Genomic DNA, 9,419 nt, shown 5'->3' on the forward strand with positions numbered 1-9,419 from the left:
ACGTCGTGGGTTTTAAAAGAACATAATCTGTTAAAATTTTCATATTATCCCCGTAACTATCCTGAAATCACGACGTGGTATTGTCACACCACGATGTGGCTTTTTTCTAGACACAAAAAATGAGTAACGAGTTTTAATTATTTACTTTGTATTCCATTTATTAATTAAAGCACCCCACAACTAATTCTTACCAAGTATTAGTTATTAGACGATGAGTTGATATCTTTCCTAATTAAAACTCAAAAATTAAAAGAAAAGAAAATGCAAACAAAGCTCGGGTTGCCTCTCGAGAAGCGTTTCTTTTGGATGGAGTCATGAGTTGGACTCCATGCCTCCTACGTTGAATCTTCTAAAGAGTCCATCACCAGCTGGACCTTTTGTTCCTTGAAATGCCTCTTGTAAGCTTGCACACGTCTTTTATATGCCTTTTTCGAATTCTCCTTTTTAGCCTTCACACCGTCTTCATCAAGCTTGCGTTTGGTCCCTTTAGTCTTTAATTTTTCTTCACTCTTGAGCTCCATACTATTTGTCTCTTCTTTCACCATTTGCCTTGTCATCTTTGAAGCAACCTCTTCTTCATCACTTGTCATCTCATCATCTTCCTTGCTTACCCAAGAATGTGGACTCTTGTAAGCAATAACTTCAACTAAACAGGGAACATATGCTCTTGGTTTTGTTCTTTTGACTTTATGAATTGTCTTGATCTCTTCTTCCATGAGCTTTTCTAATTCTTCAAGTTCATTGTCTTCATTAATGGTGAACACCTCTTCTTGAACATGATTCCTTTGAAAGCCATCTTCTATCCGAAAAATTTCTTTTTCATCACCAACCCTCAAGGTGAGCTTAGACTTGCGAATATCAACAAGAGCTCCAACAGTGTTAAGTAACGGACGACCAATGATAATTGGAACCTCGGGATCTTCTTTCATATCCAACACTACAAAATCTATTGGAAAAACAAAATTTCCAATTTTTACTAAAATATCCTCCACAATGCCCTGGGGCTGTGTCACTGAACGGTTCGCCATGTGAATAGTCATTCGTGTAGCCTTCAACTTCTAAATATCCAACTTCTGATAAAATGAATAAGGCATCAAATTAATGCTAGCCCTAGAACCGGCTAAAGCATCAACCTTCATGTTGTTACCAAACTCACATGGAAGAGTGAGGCGTCCAGGATCTCCCATCTTCTTAGGTATCTCTCCCAACACAGCTTTTGAGCTTTGCTCACTTAGAATCACCTTAGAACGTTTCCTTAGTTGTTTCCGAGTGGCTAACAGGTTTTGTAAGAACTTCGTGTATTCTGGGATTTTTGCAAGCATCTCAATATAAGGGGTGTTAATCGGAATACCCTTTATTTGTTGAATAAATTCCAAATGTTTCCTTTCCAGTGGACTGAGATGCGCTCGAGACGGAAATGGTAAAGGAGGTTGATAGACCGGAATAGGCTCAGGAACTCTTTGTTTAGACAAGGGCCACGTCATGGCCAGACAAGTGCCACGTCGTGGTGCAGTTGTTTTAGCAACCTCTTCACTTTCAAAGTTTGACTTCTTTGGTTTTGGATCGGGCTGCTGTGGTTCTTCTTCTAATGCCTCCAGGAACTCAGAGATGGCCTCTTCTTCAGTATCTATGGCCATTACATGAGATTGGGTCCTCATTTCAGGATTTTTCGGGGACAGCTTCTCATGAACCAGAGTGGCTAGTTAACCAAGTTGTACTTCAAGATTATTAATGGAGGCTTGTTGATTTTTGTATTAAAGCTTGCTGTTCTACCATCAATGCATGATGATTCTTTACCAAAGTTCTTTGTTCATTAATAGCAGAATTAGTAGCCTCGTGTCTTTTTTCCGAGGCTTCCATAAACTTCATAAGCATGGTCTCTAGATCGGGTTTCTTCTCAGCTGGTGGCTGCTCCTTTTGGTAAAAGCCTCAGCTTGTTTGCCTAGACTTCTCTTCTTTTTGCTTCTTAAATTCTTCATATGGCAGCCACTCTTTCTTTTGTTTCCTCCAGTCTTCATCATACTTGTCCCCACTCGAGTAGCACACTTGATCTTTTCTGTTCCCAAACTCATCTAAATTGCAGTCCTTGGTTAAGTGTGGACCATTACACCTCCTGCAACCAACTCTTATGGCATGAATTGAGTGGTCCATTTGTGTCAACCTCCGGTCCATATTATTTAGCATAGCCATCATGGCTACTATTTCTTCAATTTGTGCACCTCCACCGCCTTTGATTCCATCTTGCCTAGGGTTGTGGTACTCGCGAGAGTGCTTTGCGAATTCTTCAATCAGCTCCTTGACCTCCCTTGGATTTTTCTTTGTCAAAGGTCCTTGAGAGTCAAGGAGTTGTCTTGTCATAACGTTGACCCCATCATAGATAATCGACATCTCTTGTTGCACATTAAGATCATGCTGAGGGCAATTTCTGAGCAAGCCCTTGTACTGCTCCCATGCTTCGTACAATGACTCCCCCAGGTGTTGTTCAAAGTTGGCTATTGCCTTCTTGAGTTTAGCTATCTTGGATGGCGGGCAAAACTGGTCAAGAAATTGCTCACGCATTTGAGCCCAAGTGGTGATTGTACCCGGTGGAAGTGATTTTAACCACTCTATAGCAGCTCCCTTAAAAGTAATGGGAAGCATTATGAGCAGGACGATGTTTCTATTGACATTTGGGACATTGAAGTAATCCGCAATGTCATTGACTTCATCAAGATGCTTAAAGGCATCCTCATGATCTTTCCCATAAAATGGGATATCCTTCAGTGCAGTCAAGATATGCTCCTTCAGCTCGAATGTGGAAGTGGCAGGTATTGCGGGTTGGACTAAACCGGGACACACATCTTCTCGGATCCACTTCTTGTAAGCTCCCATGGACATCTCCTCAATGTCTGCCATCTTGTTCCTTGGTTCGTTCTCAGGTTCGCTCGTATGTTCTTCAAATTCAGGCTCTGTATCGTATTCAGATTCGGTTTGGACGGGTATTTGATCCAAGTGTTTAAGCTTGCTCTTGTTCTTTGAGGATGAACTTGACTCTCCTGTCTTCTTTCCCGAATTCCTTAAAAAGGCTGATTTTAGTTCTTGAAATGGTGTCTTCTTTGGCGTGTAATCTTCCTTCACGTTCTTATTCTTGTTTTTGTGAAGGACTGACTCCGGATCTTCAAGTGATGGTACCAACGGTGTGTTTGAGCCTCTGGTCATGAACTCCTACAGACTAAACAAAATAACAACGTAAAAACGAACTAAAATAGAAAAATAAACTAAAAACTAAAATTCTCAGAAACCACGTCGTGGCACTTATCTGGCCACGTCGTGGACTCTGTGACTAAAAAAAAAATTAAACCTTGCTGGAAAATTAACTTTTTGCGGGTTTTACCCCACAAAAAGGATCGATTAACCTAATGCAAATAAATAAACTAATAAACTAAGCCGTTCCCCGACAACGGCGCCAAAAACTTGATGTGCACGAAAGTACCCACTAATTTTAATATTTATAACCTAACAAACTTAGACTAACTATGCACTTATAGGCAGTGTACCTAGTCAGATTACAGTATAGCTTAGGTAAGTCGGGTGTCGATCACAGGGAACGGTGTTATTAATTTATATATGCACTACTAAATTAATCTAATTATTAATAAGCTAAAAAGGGTTTGTATCTAATTTTGCAAGTTTAGATGAACTTAATTCTTTAACAAAAACTCAATCAATAAGCAAAATACTTCTGTTAGTTCGAATCCACTTTCACTCAATGATTATACATTAGTCAAGACTATTACTGTTGGTTATCAATTTAAGAAGTATTAGCAGTTTAGTTCTAAGCCTACTAATTATTAATCAATTCATGTAAATCTATGTATAGTCACACAATAGTTAACACAGAATCAATTATTAAATAAGATTGGAGCTATGAAGATTGATTAATTAGAACACAATTACAGTCATAATATGAGTTCTCTAACACAGCTTAATTCAATGATTTAATTACTTATCTAAGATTGGTTTGATCTTAGCTCTAATAAACTAGTGTTCACTTTGTTATTAGGTATTCATATTCATGCAGATTTGTGCTCACTAACTACACAGAACAAGAATTTAAAGCAATTAAATCATTAACTAAACATGCTAGGTAAAATCAGTCAACACAAGCATATAACCAACAAATAAAGTCAAATCTAATGCATACAAACCATGAGTTCCAGCTTCATCTAGCTAACAGAAGCAGCTAGATTTAGCTGGACATATTAACAGATAAACAAACGAATATTATAGTCAAAAACATGTATGAACCAATTTATGAACTCTTTCTTCCTTGGTGTTAGAACCAGCTTCCAGATCTTTTTCTCCTCTAAAAATCGTCTCCCGGAACCCCTCTAAGCTAGCTAAAGTCCTCCCATCGTAATGACCAAGAGTGCATAAATATCCTGAAAAATCCCGTGCCACGTCGTGGCTATCTCTGCCACGTCGTGGTTTCCAAGTTATCCGTATCGGACAAGGACTCCTTCTTCACGTAATCTTATCTTCTAGAATACTCATGCCACGTCGTGGTTGTCTCTGCCACGTCGTGGTTTTAGTAAGTTCCGTGAATTTCTTCATCTTTTGTGCTTCAAGTCTCCAATGTTCCATATATTGTCAATTTTGGTCCCTCTTTTCGAAAATGCTTTATTTTGGGTTGCAAATAACATTTTATCCTTCTAAGTATCATAATTCTATATATATATATAACCAAAATAATAATAAAATGTAAATCAATATTGCCTAAAAATATGTATAAATATGGCAATATCAAGAATACACTCTTATTCTTCATATTCAATACAACTTTATTGTATTTTAAGTGAGTGAGTCCTGAAATAATGTTATTGCTGACATAAAAACCTAGATACAAATTCATTCTGAAAGAATGTTATTGCTAACATTAATGACAAATTTAATTAATTTCCATAAAGAGAAAATTATAATTATGAATATCATTTAATATACATACAATTATGGAAACCATTTAATATATATCATTATTTAATTAAATAATAATATAATTTTACTAAATTCCTATTGGTGCATTCTAACACACAATAAATGTAAAAAACACCTTAAGTTGAGATATTGATTTGCGGAAATGTAATTACTTAATGGATCTTTTAATAAGCTCAACAATAAAGAAATATGCGGAATAATAAGGAAGAATACAACAAGAAGATTAACCATTAAGCATAAATAAGTAATAATACTTAGTTGAATCGTAACAAGGTTTGCATCCAAACACAATTTAGTAAATGATGAACAACATAAGCAAGAGATAATGAAGATAATGAAGATTTGTATTCAATAAAGAGTAATACAATGAAAGTTTGTGTCACACCCCAAAAAACCAAGAACGACAGAAACGTTCTGGGGCGGAGGACGTCATGTATAGTATCATAACAATGCGAAGTAGTAAATAAGTAACAACATCATCCAATGCATTAATAGTATAATTTCATACAAGTGTGTACTTTATTAGTAATAAGACACCAAAAAGAATAATCAAAATAAAAGACGAGTCTTGAAGATGCTCCGTCTTCTCAAAACCTGATCATCGGTTGTCTGTCTACTGGTGACCTGAGAATACAAGTTATTTTGAAAGCGTAGATCAGCATTTAAGCTGGTGAGTTCATAAGTATTTAGTGTCAATGTGTGTATAAGTTTGATGAAAATGTTTGTAATTGAACAATGTAAATGTTTGTGTATGTTTGAAAACTCATAGAAAATCCTATATTTTCTACTAGTATAAAAAGTAGTCTTCTACCAAGACCCAACTGTTTTGTATGTTTGTTCCTTTGTAAAAGTGAGTGCTTTTCCCAAGTTTGACTATTATTACAAAAATATAGTTTTATATTACCCTTTATGTGAGAAGATCACAATTTGAATATAATGGGAAAATGTATATGTGTACTACAGTATTATTTGTATTAATCACTGAAGTAATAACTACCTAAAAACCAATGGTTTAATTAAGGTAAAATGTGATATGATTGTTACCATACTAATCTGACTATAACACGACGATGGAAGACCGGAAGAAATGACATTTCGCACCCGTAGACTTGCAAGTCCCACTGTAGCGAACAAGTAAGGTGTAGGATAGTCAATCCATTATAGATCTATACGCAAACTCACGCTCTCCCTACAGGAGATTCTGGTTACAAAACGTGACATAACAAAATGGTCGATGTGTCATGAAGTAGTATCTCACATTATGTTATCTCTGAATCTTGTTATAGTATACTTGTTATAGTAATAGTATTCTATGTATATTGTTCTCTGTATAGTACCCTTTGTATAGTATTCTCTGTTATAGTATTCTTTGTTATAGTATTTTTATATGATAGTATTCTCCTAAACTATCCCTATTATAGTTTACTAGTAAGTTATGTATATGAATAGATGAATGTATACCTTTGCTACCCAAAGGTACTGAACTGATTGAATAGAAATTTTATGTCCACATATGTATACACAATATATATCTAATATTTAGACGACCTTCGGACAACTGACCGATACCGTAAGTCCACATCCAAACAAGGAAAAGGAAATAAAGCGAGCTAGCAGTCATAACTCCTTCAAACATTATGTATATAACTATACATATATAGAAATGCTTTTGACGGTATATATAAGTTAAAAAGAGGTTTTGTAATACATTTAAATAGTTTTGAACAATAAATAAATAATGACATGATGTCAGTTTATAAAACGATTTAAAAGTAGTTTGTTTTGAAACACAGTTTGAAGTATATGAAATCCTTGTGATTGATCTTATAACTAGCATGTTTTCTAACTATATTACCCCCCATAAAAACATTTAAAATCATTTAAAAGATAAGTTTAAGGGGGTATGAACTCACTTGAAGTGAGTGATGCGAATGTAAGATCGGTAAAGGATGCTAAGTGTCAAGTGAGGACTTAAGCACACACGGATCGTAATTAACATATAATGACACATATATGCTTACAATTAGTGTTTATAACAACTAATTAGGTAATGGAACAACCTTAGGGACTAGGAAACACCTGTACTGAAGTCTTAAACCACATACGGTTGCATATAAGGGGTGTAGGGCTTCACTTGGGAGTTTATGGCCCATATGGTAAGAACCACATGAGTTTATGGCCCAAGGACCATTTCCTCATGAGTTTACGGCTACAAACTCATGGTACTAAGTATCAAGTTGTGATTTAAGGTCTTATAAGTCAATATGAAGTGTTCTATGATCAAGTCTAAGCCCTAGGAATGAATGGTGGCACCATTGCACCACTAACTAGTGTTGACAGCCTAAGGACCATTTCCCCATGCGTTTACGGCCGTAAAATCATGGTATCATGTACCAAATCAAAGTTTTAGGTCCCTATCTTATGATAGAAGTGTTCTAGACTTGATCCCAAGGCTTTGGAAGAGATTATGGCTCATTTAGACCCTTAAATAGAGTTTACGGACCAAGGAGGTTCCTTGGCCATAAACTCCCTTTTGATCATGAATTCTTGATGATTTCTAAGTGTAATCTAGTTGATTTAAACATAGAACAAGCTAAGACAAGAGTACTTACCGTGTAGAAGCTTGAAAGGGTGCTTAAGGCTCAAGAACACTAGTGTGTGTTCTTGGTGTTCTTGGTGAAATGAAGAACACTTGATTATCTATCAAATGAAGAGATTTCACGAATGAAATCATACACATACACTAGATAATGAAGTTTATTAACTAATCAAGGAAGAAAACATTTACTAAGTATACTTGATAGAGAATGAGGTTAAGGACTTGAAAATGGTTAAAAATGATAAAAATGGCTAAGTGTCACCCTTATACCCTAGAGTTTACAGCCGTAAACTCCATGTTAGGGCCATAAACTCCAAACTCTTGGAGTTTTGAGACTTAAGTGTTGTGCAATTAACCCTAGAGCATACTTCCTATGATTGCCTTTGATGAATTTGAGATCAAAACACCCAAACTAACTCCAAAACTGCTAAAATTTAGCAACTGAAAGTTTGACTTTGATTGAATGTAGGGTTTGATATAAGATAGAGATTTCGAGTTGTCACATCATCCCCCGTTAGAGGGAATTTCGTCCCGGAATTCGAGTTTAAACAAATAAGTAGTTACAAATAACTAAGTAAAAAGACGAGGATATTTCATTTTCATTTGATCCTCCAGCTCCCAAGTGAATTTAGGTCCTCGCTTGGCGTTCCAACGAACCTTCACTATCGGGATATGTATTTGTTTCGTCTGCTTGACCTCTCGGTCCATGATCTCTACAGGTTCTTCTACGGAGTTGAGGCTCTCGTTGATATCGATCTCGTTGAGTGGGATTACAAGAGTCTCGTCGGACAAACACTTTTTCAAGTTCGAGACGTGGAAAGTAGGATGTACGTTACTGAGTTCACGTGGTAGATTGAGTTTGTAAGCTACATGGCCGATTCTAGCAAGAATCTCGAAAGGCCCTACGTATCTTGGATTTAGCTTTCCATGCTTTCCGAAGCGTATCAAGCCCTTCCAGGGTGAGACTTTCAAAAGGAATCGGTCTCCCACCTGGAATTCCAAAGGTTTCCTTCGCTTGTTTGCGTAGCTTTTCTGACAGTCTCTAGAGGCTTTCAATCGTTTGCGAATCTGAACGATCTTCTCTGTCGTTTCCCGTATGATTTCCGGACCCGTGAGAGTGCTGTCTGAAACTTGTCCTTTAGCTAACTGGGTGTCACCCAACTTAGCCCAACAGAGAGAGGGATCTGCACTTTCGGCCATAGAGGGCTTCAAATGGAGCAACCTTTATGCTCGTGTGGTAACTGTTGTTGTAGGAAAAATCGAAAAGGGGTAAATGAGTATCCCATGCCTTCACAAAGTCAATCACACAGACTCTTAACATATCTTCCAAGGTTTGGATAGTCCTCTCACTTTGTCCGTCGGTCTGTGCATGTGTGGCTACTCGTAATTTATTTCAACACTGTAACCCGTTCCCGTTAATAAAACCGTTTGTATTTCAAAATTTTCCGTTAACTTTTGAGTTAAGTTAATTAAATTGAGACCTTTATTATAACCTCATGAGTGTCCAAACCCATTTGAAACACGTTAAAACATCCCAATTTTTAATTGGAAAATTTTTTAGTTTCATCCACGTCGGGTTACGACAACTAAATCGGGTACGACCATAAGCCTCGTTTAACGTCAATATCGGGTAGACTTCCACCGGGTCTCAAACTCAAACCATATATAAAGTTGAGAGGACCTCATTTGAAGCTTTTTCACTCTCTCTCACTACTCTCTCTCTACAAATCCAAACCTAGATCCAAAATCACCTCATTCAAGCTCCAATTTGGTAAGTAAATCCTTCCTAGCTTATAGTTTAGCATGTATAGCTTTCAAATTCGTGTTTGAATCATTCAAGAGGACC

The 9,419-nt window shown here is 36.7% G+C and overlaps 1 non-coding gene across 1 annotated transcript; it reads left to right on the plus strand.

Moving 5' to 3' along the window:
• The first annotated feature begins 2,404 nt into the window (after positions 1 to 2,404).
• On the plus strand, positions 2,405 to 2,511 carry LOC111892429 (small nucleolar RNA R71). Its single transcript, XR_002850546.1, has one exon. It is a non-coding gene; the product is annotated as a small nucleolar RNA R71 (small nucleolar RNA).
• The last annotated feature ends 6,908 nt before the right edge of the window (positions 2,512 to 9,419 follow it).

This window comes from Lactuca sativa, chromosome 5 (genome assembly GCF_002870075.4).
Source record: "Lactuca sativa cultivar Salinas chromosome 5, Lsat_Salinas_v11, whole genome shotgun sequence".
In the NCBI taxonomy this organism is placed as follows: domain Eukaryota; kingdom Viridiplantae; phylum Streptophyta; class Magnoliopsida; order Asterales; family Asteraceae; genus Lactuca; species Lactuca sativa.